This window comes from Plecotus auritus (assembly GCF_963455305.1).
Source record: "Plecotus auritus genome assembly, chromosome: 8".
NCBI lineage: Eukaryota > Metazoa > Chordata > Mammalia > Chiroptera > Vespertilionidae > Plecotus > Plecotus auritus.
In genome coordinates this window covers 103,253,123-103,271,446 of record NC_137782.1, presented here as the reverse complement: position 1 = coordinate 103,271,446, position 18,324 = coordinate 103,253,123, and the positions used below count along the sequence as shown (strand labels likewise).

The following is an 18,324-nucleotide window of genomic DNA, read 5'->3' as shown; positions in this document are numbered from 1 at the left end:
TGCTCTGAGCAGCTTGACAGGTGAGAGAGACCAAACACCTGCACGGGGCATGGCCGCTCTGCAGGAAGGTGCCTGGCCTGGCAGACCGTCTGGTTTTCCAAATGGTGCGCCCTGGGGGGAGGGCAACGAGGAAGATGCACTCCACCAGACGTCCCAAGGCTTCGGAGGTGATTTCTGCTCCCTCGTGTCCCTGTCAGATGCATCTGCCACCGTCTTCCTGAGGGGTGCATCTGACACTGAAGCACACACTGGCATTCAGAGCATCTGTTTGGTTCTAAGACCCAGCAGAGAGTGATGTAGGAGGGACAGCTGCCCCCCAGGCAGCCTCCACCCAGGGGGTGAGCAAGGCAGCTGGACCCCTGAGGTGCCCGCCCAGGAAAGGGGACCAGGGGGAGAGGGGAGAGCGGTTTGCACACTGAGGCAGGGGAGGAAGCCCAGGACTTCCAAGAGGAGAGTGGTTATAGGTGAGATGGGAAGGTCTTCCAACCCCATCCCCACTCGCGCATGTGTGAGAGCCCACCTGTGTCTAGGTGTTTAGCAGGGAACTTGGGGTAGGAGTGGGTGGGAGGTGCTAGAATGTAAAGGAAAATAAAAGGAAAGTATAACTTCATTTCCACATCATTGCACAAGTCAATTTTTCTCTCTACTTGCAAACTATTAAACAACCTTCACTACAGAAGTGGTGAGACCCATTTATGTTCCCCAGCATGCGGTGCCTGGCCTGGGGCTGCAGCGTGGAGCCTCCGCCCATTTTGGACAAGGTGCTGAAGGAGCTCAGGTGGAGGTGCGGGGAAGGGCTCCACTTGGGGCTTGTGAGAACAGCTGCCCACAGCCTGGCTGTGCAGTGGAACTGCCCAGGAGCTCCCCAAACGCTGAGGTTCATGCCTCAGCCCCAGGATTCAGATATGGCTGATCTGGGCATCAGAGGTCAGGTCTCCCAGGGCTTCCAATGTGCAGACAGGTTGGGAGAAGCAGCACGGTAAAAAGGGATACGAAGAGGGAACTTCTGATGAATTCTCATAGTATTATGTCACTGGCTTCCCTCTTGAGCTTGTTCCCCTGAGAAAGAGGACTCATGTAAGCTCTGGAACCAGATAAAAACAAATGGGAAATTGTCATTAGGCCAGGTTACAAGACATAGTAGGCTTGCGGATTATTGCAGCTTGCTCCTTTATGCAGGTGATGGGGATATGGAAGGATGGGGCAGGGAGACAGCCCGGAGGGTCGCAGGCAAGGCTACTGAGCTGTGGCAGGAAGGAAGCAATCATTCACTCTGTGCCTCCTGGGAAGAGGGCCCAGGAGCCCTAAAAGCAGGCCGGGCTGCAACTGCTTGCTAGGGCTGGTGGCAGGAGACGATGGGGAGAGCAGGCCACACTCCTGGCTGTTGGCCTTGGCCTGCTGCAGGGCGCAGGTCCTCCCCACCTGTATGGGGTTTGAGGTGTGCCCCCAGCCATTCATTGCATCTCTCTGAGTAAGAGCTCATTTGCAAAATCAGTCCCTGGACTAAGTGGGTTTTAAGCTTAAAAGAAGAGCCCATCTGGCCAAGAAGCCCCTCATCAAGACTGTGGCGCCTGTAAGGGGCCTAGCCATCGGCGGCATGACTGACAATAGAGTTATCAGGGCTCCAGTCGGATCTGCTGCGCGCTGGTTTGCAGTAATTGCTCATTGAATCTCTCCAGTCACTCCGTGAGATGGGAGCTGTTATGATCCCTTTTCACGGAAGAAGAAACCGGGGTGCAAAGACATTAGCGACTTGTCCGAGTTCACAGTCAGCCCGAGAGGGCTGGGGCCAGCAGTGTCTGCTTCTGTGAACTCAGGCCCAGGGGCCTGACAGCTGGGAGGCAGCCCATTCTCAAGGTCAAGGTGAGGAGTCCCCGCGCACTTCGGGCGGTACCACCGGCCGCCCTGGCCCGCAGACTCCCGGCGTCCTGGCGCCCGAGGGCCGCGGGGGTGGGGGTGGGGGGCAGGGGTTGGCGCCGGAAGGGGGTGAGGCTGGGGCGCCCTGCCAGCTCCCTCGCGTCTGTGGCCCGGCCTCGCAGTCTCCGCCCTCCGCCCGCCCCCCGCGCCGCGGGCTGGAGCCGGAGCCACGCCCGCAGTCCCGCCTTCCAGTCCCCGCGCACCGCGGGCGCTGCTTGCGCTCTGCCGAGCGCCTGGGAACGCCGCGGAGGAGGAGGGATCGTGTCCCCCCTGCCCCCCGCTCCGAGAAGGGCGCCGCCAGCGCGCGGGAATGTGACTGCCCTGCGCCGCCCCGAGCGCCCTCGCTCCGCTCCCGGGGAGCCCGGCGGGCGGGCCGCAACCCCGCAGGTCCCGCGGGGCCGCCCAGGTAGGAGAGGCTGGGGCGGGCGGGCGGGTGGGGCGGCGCGAGGCGGACACCTGCGCGGAGTCCTCAGCGCATAGCAGGCGTCCTTTCTCAGCTACCCTGGTCTCAGTGAGTGTGGGGTGCGGGCGGTTAATCTGTGGGGTGCTTGCTTGTTTCTATCCCTGTTTGGAGCAGGATAAAGGTTGTTTGGATCCCTTGAAGGCGTGACTTGCCGGTGGTTCTGGATAGCTGTTATACGTGTGTGCGTAGGTGGCCGCGCGCGCACGTGTGTGTGTGTGTGTGTGTGTGTGTGTGTGTGTGTATGTGTAAATTGCTTCCAGGCCTTGTAATCCGGCCAAGTTCAACTGGTTTAGGAATGTCTCTCTTAGGGGTTCAGGAGTTTACCTCGTAAGGGTTTAGGCTCAGAAGGTCCGGCTCCCTGACAGGATAGGGATGAAGACCCTGAGCACAGTGGGGGCGGGCCACTGTGGAGCCTCCAGGTCAAGGGTGACCCTGGGGGTAGCTACAGACTCCAAGAGGACACTCCTTCGCAACAGGCGTGCCCAACACTTTACAGTTTGTACGGCCCTTTCCGCTGATGCTCGTACCCTCCCAGCAGTCCCAGAGCTGCTGCTATCACCCGCCTCTCATCAGAGCAAGCAGCTTAGCCAAGTGCTGGCAGCGGAGCCGGAGCCGGAACCTGAGCCTGAGCAGGCGCCCACAGGCAGAGCAGGCGCCCTGGGCTCCAAGCCCCGAGCCTTCTCCTAGGGCGTGAAGCCTCCAGGTCCCTCCCAGCTGGGAGGGAGGAATGTTGCTGAGCCAGTGCGAATTCCAGTTCCTGCCCTGCTGTCCGCAGTGCTTCCCGGGGGGCAGTGGGTGCCCATCTGATGGCACCTTCAGTTGGTTTAAGCTTAGCCACGGAGCGAGGGCCATGACGTGCGCAGGAAAGGTCAGTTGGGCTCGTCCAGCGCGGGGCCGACTTCTGGAAGGCGGACGTCAGGATGACGCTCCTTGGCTGTGATGAACTCGGAGAGGCAGGCACCCTTTTTCCTCTCTACGTTACTATGCAGCTATGGGAATTATTTTCTCCATTGACTCCTTTAATTTCTTATTTATTTAATATCCTATTTATTATTTCACTTAATATTCTATATGCATAGCTTATATTATGGTGTGTGCTAGACGAAGTGGGGCCTTTGGGATGGGGATCTGGTGGAAGGAGGTGCAGACCCCTGGCTTATGTGCAGTCTCATTGGCTAGCTGACATACTGCTGCAAGTGGAGCAGCCCCGTCCTCCTCCGCTATTGGGGGGCCTCCCTGTGTCCTCAGAAAGAGTAATTGACCTGGATTGTCACATGACCAAACCCCTCATTTCTAACAGGCTCTACTGAGCCTGGTGTGGCATGCTGTGGCACTAGGCTTTCTTTATGGCTTTGAAGCAAGTAGCATCTTCTGAGTCATTCCTTTACTCGTGGTGAAACATTTTGATAGTATATTCACTTATTTACCTAACAAGTGCTATTGACTATCTACCATGTGCCAGGTGCTGTTTGAAGTGCTGAGGATAGCACCGTGTCTCAGGTAAACCATGCCCTCTGATGGCCACGGGTGCTCTGGGGAGTCTCAGGGCCACTGTGAGCCCCCAGCTCGAGAAGGGCGCTGGGGGGCCTAGCTACAGACATGGATAAGCTAAGCGTGTATGAAATGTGCCCCTGTGAGCAGGATGGGGCCCCCTGGCTGCTCATAGCTGGACACTGCTTTGCTCCTGCAGTGGAGAGACAGGAGGGCGGTGGGCAGGGACACAGCGCCTAGGTTCCCTAAAGAGTGGCAGGGTGTTGAGCTAGACTTTGAGGCTTGGACCAGGTAGATGGGAAACCTGGGATGCAGCAGGGGGAGGTGGGTGCATGCCTGGAGGCAGGTGGAGGTGCTGTGGAGAGAATGTCCCGTTCTCAAAGTGGCAAAACTGGACAATTGCAGTGAAACTACACAGCCTTGGGGGCAGGGAGGTGCAGAGATTATGATAATGATGCTACATGACAGACGCGCCTCAAACGTGCCACTTGCAAGGACAAAGTCATGGGGGCACTGCGGCTCCCTGGCAGGGCCAGCCCTTGGTCCGTCAGCTGCTGTCCTCAGGCGTCGGTTCGTCTTCCTCTTTTGAGGCTTATGTGGCCTGGCAGGGTCTGCACTGCTGGCCTGCGGGCCCGGAAGTGCGGCTGCAGTCTCCTGGTGAAGGCACCTGGGAGCACGGAGGGCCCTGGCACCAGTGATCCCACCACGTGTCGAAGGGGCCTGGGGTCCCTCCCACTCCTGGTCGCCTCACACCTTCGGATACTGCACCATCTCTTCTTTTCATGCATGTGGCAGAATAATGGAGGCAATTTTTTTTTCGTTCCTACCTATCCTGGAAAGGACGTTTAAGATGCCATAAGTTAAAAATAGGATACAATAAAAACTAGAGCAGAGACAAAGTGGAGCCGAGTGTAGAAATGAATCAGTCGTCCCTCACCCACAGCCTTACTCTCCACGGTTTCAGTTACCCACGATCAACCGCAGTCTGGAAATATTAAATGAAAAGTTCCAGAAATAAGTTGTGAATTGTGCGCTGCTCTGAGAAGCGTGATGAAATCACGCACTATCCCACTCGTCCTGCCCGGATGTGAATCACGCCTTAGTCCAGCATCTCCACGCTGTGGACACTCCCGTCCGTCAGTCACTTCGCAGTGTCACAGTGCATGGGCTCAGGTCACCCTAGTTCACTTAATGATGCCCTGAAGTACAAGAGTATGGTGCTGGCAATCGGGTATGCCAAAGGGGAGCCCTACAGTGCTCCCCTCGAGGGAGAAGGTGTGTAAATATAGAAAAACACTTAATCAATAGAAGATTTGCTGCTGTCCCAGGCTTCAGGCATCCACTGGGGTCTTGGAGGGTACCCCCATGGGTAAGGAAGAACTACTGTAAAATGTAAACCTCACTGTACTGAACATTTATAAAGTTGCCACATGGGGCTGCATATGTGGAGGTGAGCCTGGTGCCCCCACCTGGCCTGCACCTTGGCACTCGGATATACCCGGACTGGACCTGGAGAAACAGCTCTGCATGCTCAGGAGCATGCCCATGATTCTAGCCCCCAAGTGATTCTAGCATGATGCCCGGGCTGGTAGCACTGATGCCACTCGTGCAGGTAGTGGAGAAGGCGCCTGGCGGGCATGGTTGTCCGTGTTTTCCAGGGGGAAGAGCAGTGCTGGGAAGTGAGAGCATTCCTGGTGCAGAGAAGCAGGGCATTCCCGAGGGTCCCGCTGATGAGCAAGTTGGAGGCTGTCTCTTGCGGTGACTGCCGGTGAAGTGGGGTTTGGTGACTGCATCTCAGCTGGATCAGGCGCTGGAGTCAGTGGGTGGGGGTCGAGGCACCTGGGCTCCTCACACCTGGCTTTCCACACCGGAGTTCACGGAGCCCTGCAGTGAAGCAGGGCTGCCTGCCAAGACCCAGGTCAGCGCCCTGCACCTCATTCGCAGCCCAGTACCACTTAATGCAAATACTTTAAAACACCCTTTATAAATTCTGAAGTAATATAATAAATCTTACCTACAACATAATTTCCAAAAAATCAATATAGTAGCTAGATGTAAAGGTAACCTGTATTAAAATTGTATATTTTGGTGTGTGGATGTTTGGGCAGAGCTAGCTGGAACCAAATGAGACCAGCCAGTGCCTCTGTGGACTGACTGGGCCGGCACAGGGCAGCTGCCACTGCGTCCAAGCGGACGAGTCCTGAGATCCAGGGGCCACAGAGCGATGGGCGACTCTAGGTCAAGGTCTCACTGGTAGTCAAAGGCCAGTCTCTCAATGGTCACAGTGGCTGCACTGCTGGGAAACTGAGTATGTATGACATGTGTGCCAACAATACATACATGTTTTACATTAGTGTGGGAAGGTGTTAGGTGCTGGGCTCAGAAATGAAAAGTGACACTTTCCGTTGGCATGAATGGCTGTGTGATGCCTGGCAGCCATGCAGGTTGAGGGGCAAGTCTTTCTTGGGCAGAACTGCCTTCCATTGTTCTGGAAATCTAGCACCTCTGGCTCCCAGCACTGCAGGCATTATTGTGAGCACCCCAAAGGAAGCGCTTCCCACCAGGCTTCACGTGCTTCCTCGGGACACACTGCCCTTGAGAACCACTGCTGGGCTGGGACACAGGAGGGAGTGCACCTGCCAGGGAAGTGGGCACTGGGTGCGCCCCAGGCTCATGCATGCTAACTGTCCATGGAGCTGGAAAATGCCAATACAAACTGGAACGTTGCGGCCACGTGCAGGGGCCACACTGAGGAACACAGGGGACTTGGCAGGTGGAAGTGGTTTATATCCTGAAAGAATATTCCTGGTGTATGCAGTTGTCCCAGTTCCTGGCATTGCACACTTAAGATTTGTTGTGTGTTTTCTATATGCATATTTTACCTCAATAACAAACCCACAGAAATGAAAGCGATGACATTGTTTTGGAGAAAGCTGATCCTCTGAGACTACCTGCAGACCCTGCCCCTGCCTGATGGAGGCCGTGCTCAGGGATGGCTCATGGTCAGCTTTGTGACAAGTCCAAAGCAGGACTGTCCCAGCCTTTGCCGGCGCAGGCCTGGAGCTGCACTGGAGGCTGGGAGAAGCTGGAGGGCAGGCAGAGCATCTGCAAAGGGCGGGAGAAACTAGACGAGAACCATCTAAGTCTCGGGTCTGGTTCCTGTTGTCCAGGAGCCCTAGGAGGTTTGAGGGGGCAAAGTGGGGAGCTTGTTGAACTGCAGCCCAGGGCCAGGAGGCTGGGGCAAGCCCACTCCTGTTGCAGCCTCCTGTGACGGTAGCCACCTCCCTTGTGTTTACTTTCCCCTGTGCCCTTCAAACCCATGGGAAGCACCAGTCTGGTGGGCGGGCCTCGTCATAGCTGCACACTTAGGTCTCTTAGCAACCCCCAAAAACTCTGTGCCGCCTCTGCTTTATCTTCACATCCTTGAGCACAGGGTCCTGTGATGATTAAAGAGCGTCCTAGGCCTCATTTGTCCGGGTAGAGAATCGCATAAATTTACTGGGAACTGGGCTTTGGCCCCACCTGCTGATTGGAGGATTGCAAGCTTTCGGTGTTTCTCGGGATTTCCGGGTTTCTGAGATGTGTGTGTTTCTGTGGCCCCAGTGGTGGGGTGGTTTTGCTCGCTCCTAGCTCTCGGGGGGACATCTGTGAGAGCTGTGATGGCCACACAGCTGTTGATTAGGGTGTCTGTGTATGGATGAGTGTATGTCGCTCATATGTGCAAGTGGGAACAGACATGGCACAGTTGGAAACTCCTCTGAGGTCACTGCCATGTTCTCCTTCATCCTGGAGCCTCCAGTGGTTAGGGGAGGTGCTCTGCCAGCCTGGCCTCTGGGAGGGAGTCTGTGGGACCCGGCGGTCCGGAGGAGTGAGAGGACCGTGGATGTTGACAAGGGCAGCGCTGCCAGACTTTCCCGCCAAAGGACTCTTCCTGGGAAAGGAAGGGCAGCGCTCAGCTGAGTGGTTAGAGCCTCACCGTCAGAGCTGTTGCTTTGCTGCCTCGTGTTTTATCTCCTGGAGATTTTTCTTCCCACGTCACGATACAGCCAGATTACGTAAAATGTTAAAAGGGTGTCCCCCCACCCCTGAAATTCTTAGGGGAAGATCAGCAGCTCAGGAAGAGAGAGACCCCAGTGCCTGGTCACCTATAATACCTCCTTGGGGTAACTACAGAGTTCCCAAGTGTTTTCTTTAATCGTGTGGTTCTTGGCACTTTTTTAATTTTATTTAATTCTTTATTGTTTAATGTATTACATGAGTCTCCTTTTCCCCCCATTGACCTCTCCTTGGCGGCCCCCAGCCCCCAGCACAAGCCCTCCCCCCCTCCCCCACTGTCTGTGTCCATTGGTTATGCTCATATGCATGCATATAGGTCCTTTGGTTGATCTCTTACCCCTTCACCTCCGCCTTCCCTCATAGGTTGTACAGTCTGTTCGATACTTTTATGTCTCTGGTTCTATTTTTGTTCATCAGTTTGTGTTGATCATTATATTCCACAAATAAGTGAGATCATGTGATATTTATCTTTCTCCGACTGGCTTATTTCGCTTGGCATAATGCCCTCCAGTTCCATCCATGCTGTTGCAAATGGTAACAATTCCTTATTTTTTACAGCAGCATAGTATTCCATTGTGTAAATGTACCACAGTTTTTCAATCCACTCATCTGCTGATTGGCACTTAGGCTGTTTCCAAATCTTAGCTATGGTGAATTGTGCTGCTATGAATTCTCATAGGGGTGCATATATCCTTTCTGATTGGTGTTTCTCTTTTCTTGGTATTTAGTCCTAGAAGTGATATGACTGGGTCAAATGGGAGTTCCATTTTTAATCTTTTGAGGAAACGCCATACTGTTCTCCACAGTGGCTGCACCAGTCTGCATTCCCACCAGCAGTACAAGAGGGTTCCTTTTTCTCTGCATCCTAGCCAGCACTTGTTGTTTGTTGATTTGTTGATGATAGCCATTCTGACAGGTGTGAGATAGTACCTCATTGTCATTTTGATTTGCATCTCTCGGATGATTAGTGACTTTGAGCAGGTTTTCATATGTCTCTTGGCCTTCTGTATGTCCTTTTTCGAAAAGTGTCTATTTAGGTCTTTTGCCCATTTTTTGATTGGATTATTTTCCTTTTGTTAAATTGTATGAGTTCCCTGTAAATGTTGGAGATTAAACCCTTATTGGAGATAACATTGGCAAATATGTTCTCTCATGCAGTGGGCTTTCTTGTTGTTTTGTTGATGGTTTCTTTTGCTGTGCAGAAGCTTTTTATTTTGATGTAGTTCCATTTGTTTATTTTCTCCTTAGTTTCCATTGTCCTAGGAGCTGTATTGGTAAAGATATTGCTATGACATATGTCTGAGATTTTGCTGCCTATGACTTCTTCTAAGCTTTTTATGGTTTCCTGTCTTACATTTAAGTCCTTTATCCATTTTGAGTTCATTTTTGTGTATGGTGTAAGTTGGTGGTCTAGTTTCATTTTTTTGCATGTATTTGTCCAGTTTTCCCAACACCATTTATTGAAGAGACTGTCTTGACTCCATTGTATGCTCTTGCCTCCTTTGTTAAATATTAATTGAGCATAATGGCTTAGATCGAATTCTGGGTTCTCTGTTCTTTTCCATTGGTCTATATGTCTGTTCTTGGGCCAGTACCAGGCAGTTTTGAGAACCGTGGCTTTGTATTATAGCTTGATATCTGGTATTGTGATCCCTCCAACATTGTTCTTCTTAAGATTGCTGCAGCTATTCAGGGTCTTTTAGTCCAGATGAATTTTTGGAGAGTTTGTTGTATGTCTGTGAAATATGCCATTGGTATTTTAATGGGGATTGCATTAAATCTATAAATTGCTTTGGGTAGTATGGACATCTTAATGATGTTGATTCTACCAATCCATGAACACGGTATATACTTCCATTTGTTTATGTTTTCCTCTATCTTTTTTCAGTGTCCTGTAGTTTTCTGAGTACAGGTCTTTTACCTCCTTAGTTAAGTTCATTCCTAGGTATCTTAATTTTTTTGTTGCAATTGTAAATGGGATTTATTTATTTATTTATTTAGTTTCTCTTTCTGTGAGTTCATTATTGCTGTATAAAAAAATTATAGATTTCTGGGTGTTAATTTTGTATCCTGCTACATTGCTGAATTCATTGTCTAGTAGTTTTTTTATGGAGTTTTTAGGGTTTTTGATGTACAATATCATGTCATTTGCGAATAAATACAATTTTACTTCTTCTTTTCCAATTTGGATGCCTTTTATTTCTTCTTCTTGTCTAATCACTATGGCTCGCACTTCCAGTACTATGTCAAACAGGAGTGGTGAAAGTGGGCATCCCTGTCTTATTCCTGTTCTTAGGGGAAAAGGTTTTAATTTTTGCCCATTGAGTATGATGTTGGCTGTAGGTTTGTCATATAAGGGTTTTATTATGTTGAGGAATGATTCCTCTATTTCTAGTTTTATGAGAGTTTTTATAGAAAAGGGTGTTGGATTTTGTCAAATGCCTTTTCTGTATCAATTGATATGATTATGTGATTTTTGTCTTTCAATTTGTTTATGTGATGTATCACGTTTATTGATTTGTGGATATTTTACCAGACTTGCATCCCCAGAATAAATCCCACTTGGTCATGGTGTATGCTCTTTCTAATGTAATGCTGGATGCGATTTGCTAGAATTTTGTTGAGGATTTTGGCATCTATGTTCATGAGGGATATTGGCTTGTAATTCTCTTTCTTTGTAGTGTTTTTATCTGGTTTGGGGATTAGGGTAATGCTGGCTTCAGAGAAAGAGCTTGGAAGTGTGCCTTCCTCTTGAATTTTTTGGAATAGTCTGAGAAGGATAGGTTTTAGTTCTTTGAATGCTTGATAGAACTCCCTTGTACAGCTGTCCGGACCAGGGCTTTTGTTTGCTGGAAGTGTTTTGATTACTGTTTAAATTTCATCAATAGTTATCAGCTTATTCAGGTTTTTTATTCCTCCTGATTGAGTTTTGGAAGCTTGTATTTTTCTAGGAATATGTCCATTTCATCCAGGTTGTCCAGTTTGTTGGAGTACAGTTATTTGTAGTATTTTTTTTTTTTTTTTTTACAATCCTTTGTATGTCTGTGGGGTCGGTTATTACTTCCTCTCGTTCATTTCTGATTTTGTTTATTTGGGTCCTCTCTCTTTGCTTCTTGGTGAACCTGGCTAGAGGTTCATCAATCTTGTTTATCCTTTCAGAGAACCAGCTCTTGGTTTCATTAATCTTTTTTTCTTTTCTTTCTTTTTTTTTTTTTTTTTTTTTTTTTTTTGGTCTCTGTGTCATTTATTTCTACTATAATATTATTTCTTCTGGTTACTCTGGTCTTTTCTTGTTGCTCTCTCTCTAATTATTTAAGTTGCAAGGTTAGATAATTTATTACCATTTTTTCTTGTTTTTTAAGGTAGGCCTCTAGAGCCATGAACTTACCTCTCAGGACTTCTTTCACTGTGTCCCATAGATTTTGGATTGTTGTGTTTTCATTGTCATTTGTTTCCAGGATGCTTTTTATTTCTTCTTTGCTCTCTTTGGTAACCCAATCATTGTTCAATAGCATGGTATTTAGTCTCCAAGTATTTGATTTTTTTTATTGTTTTTATTGTAGTTGATTTCTAATTTTATGCCATTGTGATCTGAGAAGATGCTTGGTATGATTTCTATCTTCTTGAATTTGAAGAGACTTTGCCTGTGTCCTAATATGAAGTCTATTTTTGAAAATGTCCTGTGTGCACTTGAGAAGAATGTATATTCCATAGCTTTTGGGTGAAATGTTCTGAAGATGTCAATTAATTACATCTGATCTAGTGAGTTATTTAGGGTTGCTGTTTCTTTGCTGATTTTTTTTAGAGGATTTATCCAGTGGTGTCAATGGGGTATTAAAGTCCCCTACTATAATGGGGTATTAAAGTCCCCTACTATGATTGTATTACTGTCAATCTCTACCTTGATAGCCTCAAGAAGTTTGTTTTTTTTTAAATGTATTTGGGTGCTCCTCTATTGGGTGAATATATGTTTACCAGAGTTACTAGTATATCCTCTTATTGAATTGCTCCCTTTTTGAATTGCTTCCATTAGTATTATGAAGTGGCCCTCTTTATCTCTTGTTACGGCCTTTACTTTGAGGTCTAATTTGTCAGATATAAGTTTTACTACCCCAGCTTTTTTCTCATTTGCATTTGCCTGAAAGATTTTTCCCTATCCCTTCACTATCAGTCTGTGTGAATCCTGTGTTCTGATGTGGGTCTCTTGTAGACAGTAAATATATGGGTCATGTTTTCTTATCCATTCTTATCCATAGCTACCCTATGTCTTTTTATTGGCACATTTAATCCATTTATGTTTAATGTTATTATGGATAAATACTTGTTTGTTGCCATTTTGATTCTTTATGCCTGTGTTCCTTCTTGCCTTTCTATTTCTTCTTTTTACAGCAGTCCCTTTAGCATTTCTTGCATTGCTGGCTTGGTCATAATAAACTCTCTTAGCCCTTTTTTTTTGTCTATGAAGCTTCTGATTCCACTTTCAATTTTGAATGATAGCCTTGCTGGGTATAGTATTCTTGGATTCAGTCCCTTGCTTTGCATCACTTTGTATAGTTCATTTCATTCATCTCTGGCCTGATGTGTTTCTGTTGAGAAATCAGTTGATATCCTAATGGGAGATCCCTTGTAGATAACTTTCTGTCTCTCTCTGGCAGCCTTTATGATTCTTACTTTGTCATTGATGTTTGCCAGTTTAATTATGATGTGTCTTGGTGTCAGTCTTTTTGGATTCATCTTGTTTGGTATTGTTTGTGCTTCTTGGACTTGTGTGGTTTTTTTCTTCCCAACATCAGGGAAGTTTTCTGTCATTATTTCTTTAAACAGGTTTTCTATTCCTTGCTCCTCTTCCTCTCCTCTGGCACCCCTATTATGCGGATGTTGTTTCTTTTTGTGTTGTCCTAAAACTTCCTTAGGCTCTCCTCCTGCTTTTTAAGTGTTTTTTTTTTTTTTTTCCAGTTGCTGCTGTGTTTGTGTGTGTTTTTCTACCTCGTCTTCTAATTTACTGATGCAGTCCTCAGCCTCTTCCAGTGTACTGTTGAAGCCTTCCATTGTATTCTTTATTGCAGCTGTCATTCTTCATTTCCTCTTGGTTCCTTTTCATGTGGTGACAGTCTCATTCAGCTCCTTATAATTCTCATTGAGTTATCTGTATTTGTCATCCAGAGTTTTGAGCATCCTTATAACCATTACTCTGAATTCTTTCTCTGACAAGATACTTGCCTCGATTTCATTTAATTCCCTTTTTCTTTCCTTTGGGGATTGTTTTTTTGTCTCCCTATTTTTTTTGCTGTAACGTTTTAGTTGTTTCTATGTCTTAGATCCAATTGCTTTGCTACCCAGGTTCTTTTGGGGGTGGTGATATGTAGTTGGTGATTTTTGGGACCAAGTGGTACAGTCTCTCAGATCTCCTGGGTTTGGTGAACTAATGGAGCCCCATACCTGAGCTATTTGGGTTCTCTTGATGTAGTTGGATCTTGAATGTTAGTTTCTTATTCATGGATGAAGTCTCATCACAGATTGGCAATGTAACTCACCCCCAGATTTGTTGTGCAAGCTGTTGTGGATGTGATGGTGGTTCCAGCTCTTGTGGAAAGGGTTGCCTGAAGTCTCACTGGTATTTGCTCATTGTGAGTTCCTGGAGTCCATGGCCTGGGAGGAAGGTGTCTTGGGGCCTGAGGCTCAGGTACTGAAACTTTGGCTGGTATTGTGTGATTCTTGCTGGGGTAGCATCACTCTACAACTCACTATGAGGGTCCTGGAACCTGTGATGGTGGAGGGGTAGCTGTCCCGTAGTCTGTGGTTGAGGCAGTGGGCCTCTGGCCAAAGTGATTTCCCTCTCTGAATCACGAGGCTTTTCAGGAGTCAGCAGCTGGGGTTGTGGGAATCTTGAAGTCTGTGGCTGAAACAACATGACCTTGTCCAGTGAGGCAAGTCCTCAGTAACTCACCAAGGTGTCCAGAGGTAGGCAGCTGGGAGGGGGATGTTGTGGATCCTGCCAAGAGTCGTGTGCCCTTGGTTGGAGAGGCACATGCCCAGTGGCAGCCCACAGAAGGGCCCAGGAGCTCTCTGCTGGGGCTTCGTGCTTGTGGGGCCCGCATGCTGGAGTGGCATGATCATAGTGTGCAGTCGTGGTGTCCAGACGCCAACCTGGGGAGGGAGAAGTTCCAGTTTTTGCTTTGAGAGCTGTGCGCCCTTGGTTGGATACACGTGCCCAGCGGCAGCTTACAGAGACTTTCAGGAGCTTTCTTCTGGGGCAGTGGGTTCAGGGGGCCCACGTGCTGGAGTGGTGCTACTGCGGGGACTGGATGCTGGCAGCTGGGGTTTCACCTTGCGGTGGCTCAGAGAGGCATCCAGGAGCCACGAGCTGGGGTAGCGAGCTCAGGGGGCCTGCTCGCTGGATCAATGCAACTGCAGTGTCTGGAGGTCAGCAGCCCAGGAGGAGGAAGTCCGAGTTGCTGCTGGGGCTTTGCGCCCTTGGTTGGTTATGAGCGTGCTCAGCAGAGGCTCACAAAGGCACCCAGGAGTCACCTGCCTGGGCGGTGAACTCAGGGGGACCACGCTGAAGTACCAAGGTGTCTGTGGGCAGGCAGGCAGGGAGGGGGAGATCCCAGTTTCTGCTGCCGGGGCTGTGCACCCTTGTTTGGATATGTGAGTGCCCAGTGGGGGCTCACAGAGGAACCCGGGAGTTGCCTGTTGGGACAGCAGACTCAGGGGTCCTATGCGCTGGATTGGCACAACTGCAGTGTCCAGAGGTCAGCAGCCTGGGAGAGGGAAGTCCCAGTTTTTGCTGCCAGGGCCTTGTGCCCTTGATTGGATTTGTGTGCACTCAGCAGTGGCTCACAGAGGCACCCGGGAGCCATCTGCTGGGGCAGAGGACTCAGGGGGTCCGTGCATTGGATCAGCGTGACCGCGGTGTCCAGAGTCAGCAGCTGGGGAGTGGGAAGTCGCACCTATTGCTGCGGGAGCCGTGTGCCCTTGGAGGTGGATGTCCTAGGGTCTGCAGGTCTGCAGGCGAGGCAGCAGGACTTTGGCTGTGTGACTTCAGGGTCGCAGGCAGTGTCCAAGGCCAGTCTGGGTAGTGGTGCTGATGAGTTCTGCTCTCCCCTTCAAGCTGGCATGGGCTCTGTGCCCGAGCCCCGCAGCCCGGGGAGTGCCTGCAGCAGTGGTAAGGGCTCCCTGTCCAGGAGAGCCTGGTCTGCCAGCCCCTGACACTCCTACCGGATTTAACTGTCCCTCACTCACATACACACCACACATGTCCACACACACACACTCCCCTTCCACCCCTCACTTACTCACACCCTCTCCCTCACCTCCATCCTCCCAGCTGCCATCTCCCCCCGCTGGTTCTTTGGCTTTGTAAGTACGTTTTCTTATGCCTTGTTTTTAGAGCTGACCTTTTTTGGTCTTAAGAATATTGGAGAGTGCTTACTAGCTCTTTGACTCTTTCTAAAAGGTGAAGACCATCACTTTGGGTTTTGTGATCCGGCCCTCGACCCGAGACCCCAGGTGCTCCCCATCACCAAGAGGTAGAGGGTGATGGTGGGGTGTCTGTAGGACACACGGTGGGGGGGGGGGGCGGGGGGGCACCTCCAGCCCTCTCTGGAGGTTTTGTAGTGACTAATGTGCAGTGCAGGTGCGTCTGTGCGGGTGAGGAGGCGGGCCGAGGAGCCTGTCCCGAGGGGCCGGTGCGGTCTGTGGGCCTCAGGGCGCTCCTCACCCTAGGCTGGGGGCCCGGCGGTGGCTGCCTTTCTGCGCCCCTAGGAAGTACCAGGTGTGCGTTTAATCAGAAAGTGCTTGGCCTCTGCATCCTCTCACCGTATCCCGCCCGCGACCTAGTCTCCCCTGTCTGGGGCACGTTCTGCGCTCCAGCTTTCCTGGTGGCACCCGACCTTCAGCTTATGGTCCAAGCATGATCTCCTCCACGCCCTCCCTGGCCCCCGCGCCTCTCCGGGAGGCCTCCAGGTCGGGGGAGGCCTGCCTCCGCATGCCCTGGGCGTTTCTTTGCCTTCGCCGCTCCCCATGATGGTGTCATTCTCTGTGGACGTGCCCAGTCCCTGCTGGTAGACGAGCTCCCTGAGCCTGGCCCTGGGTCATTATTTCTGCTTTGCTCCCAGAGCCAAGCGCGATGCGGGCCTGTGGTGGACGTGCAGTAAGCTGGTCTAGTTTGGCTCCAAAACTATGAGGAACAAAAACATGAGGGCACATCTGAGGGCACATTACCAAAGCCTCTCTGTCATCAGAGCACGAGGAGATGGACCATGGCTAACATTTGTGTTTGACCACTGCCAGACAGTTTTCTCAGCCCTCAAATGAGGACTACTTGTGCCATCCTCACAGCAGATACCCATAAATGCCGTGTCCTCATCCCTGTGTGTCACACGGGAGAGGCTTGGCGTCTTGTGGTCACGCTGTGACTATCTCGAGAAGAAGGTCTGCTTTCAGACTTGACTGTGTATGCACTCTGCACTGTTTCTGTCTCGGCCCAGCCTCCGCCAGCACACAGAGCGCAGTGTGAGGCCTGGGCGGGCCGCCTTCCCCGCCTGGCCGTGTGGAGGCAGCTCGGGCTTGGCTTCGCACCTGGAATTTCTGTTGTTTTGGGTGCCACAGGGTTTATGCTGATTTTTGTTGGGCGTGTGGTTTGTTTAGTCTTGGGTGCATTTTTCCCTTCCCACTGCCCTTATTCTCTGTGATCATGTGACCCTAACCGGTTCCTATAGCCTGGAGCAACGCCTGCCTGGCCTAGGGTTCTGGGACTGAGGTGGATTCAGAAAGCCCCCTGCGGGGAGGGCCCCCCAGCCTGCTTTTTCCCAGAACAGGTCTGGGCTGGCTGAGTAAGCCTGGTCCCCGGCGCTAGATCCCGAGTTTTACAAGCTCTTGGAACAGGAAAGGTCTGAGGTAGTCTCACTCATCACCCACCTCGTGCACCTGAGGCACGGAGGCCAGGGGGTCATGGCCGAGGCCAGGCACCCTGCACTCTGGCTGCTGGCTTTGGACTTGCAGCTGCTGCATGCTCTGTGCTCAGAGTTCATTTGAAACGTGTCTGAGATATGCTGTGTGAATGCAGCCGGGCCTGCCCTTGCCTCCCGCTGGTGCACAAGCCAGATGCCGGGGTGAATGCGCCAGCAGCCGGCGTGCTCACTAGGTTTATAGCACCTTCGTTTTGTTGTTGATACACTGACATGAGTAATTGGTGGGCCTGGAACTGGGAACCATATGCAGCCTTTATTTCCTTCTCTGGCAGAGGGGAAGCACACTTCCTTACAGGGCGGAGAGCCAGTAGCCAGGCTGTAGGGCGCAGCACCTCCAAACTTGTTTCAATAATCTGACAGAGTTGCAGGCGTACTCAAACTGCGGCCCGCGGGCCACATGCGGCCCACCGAGGACATTTATCCGGCCCGCCGGGTGCCGCTGCCTGTCCTGGTTAGCAGCTGACTCGTCCTGGGCCCGCAGTGCACATAGGAATTTGTTCATAGTTTTTTTTTTAAACTATAGTCCAGCCCTCCAACGGTCTGAGGGACAGTGAATTGGCCCCCTGTTTAAAAAGTTTGAGGACCCCTGGTAAGAGGAACATGATGATACTATGGATGCAATTCTAGGCTAAGTTGAGAGAAGGCCAAGTTATGAGAATAGAAGTCAAAGTTTAGGACATTTCAGAAACGCAGTCTTGCTGCTCCAGGTAAGTTTCCAGGCTTGAGGCAGGCACAGGGATGAATTTCCTCCATTTATTGAACAAGCACAGTGTAACATTGTCATTCCTGTTAACACCACTACTCAATAGAGCACTTTCTGGGTACTGATCAGATGGTTGCATGTCATTAGAGTCTGAGTGAGTGATGTCTTGCATCAAATATTGTGTGTTTGCAATTAACTTAGAGCTACAGATAAGAACACAGGCCAGTGTAATCTCCCGTTAAACCAAAGGGAAGCTTTCAGAGCACAACGTCATCCAAGCATGGTCTGCTCTGGACACGCTGCTGAAGTGGGAGGATAACCGCACCTTTTACTCACTTTTCTTTCATTCCCTGAGGACTTGTTAAGGATTCTGAGTTCACGCCCAGTGCTAGGGGCTGGGGGGCCCTCACGGTGGGGGGTGCAGGGAAGTGCTAGGGCTGGGGGGCCCTCACGGTGGGGGGTGCAGGGCAGTGCTAGGGCCGGGGGGCCCTCACGGTGGGGGGTGCAGGGCAGTGCTAGGGGCTGGGGGTGCAGTGTGTCTGCCCTTAAGGTGGGGAGGGCAGGGCAGTGCTGGGGCTGAGGGTGCCCTCACAGTGGGTGGTGCAGGGCAGTGCTGGGGGCTGGGGGTGCAGTGTGTCTGCCCTTAAGGTGGGTAGTGCAGGGCAGTGCTGGGGTCTGGGGGTGCCCTCACAGTGGGGAGTGCAGGGCAGTGCTGGGGGCTG

At 50.7% G+C, this 18,324-nt stretch overlaps 1 protein-coding gene across 4 annotated transcripts in view; it reads left to right on the top strand.

Annotated features, from left to right (window-relative positions):
• The first annotated feature begins 1,733 nt into the window (after positions 1-1,733).
• The window catches only part of IL1R1 (interleukin 1 receptor type 1), a 55,173-nt gene continuing 38,582 nt past the window's right edge, over positions 1,734-18,324 (top strand). The window contains exon 1 of one of the 4 annotated variants that reach the window (XM_080684747.1): positions 1,734-1,863. The gene's annotated coding sequence lies outside the window, so the exon portion shown is untranslated. Of the gene's footprint in view, positions 1,864-2,067; positions 2,324-18,324 lie in introns of those variants that run through there. The other 3 variants (XM_080684746.1, XM_080684748.1, XR_013961464.1) reach the window with 3 other exon arrangements.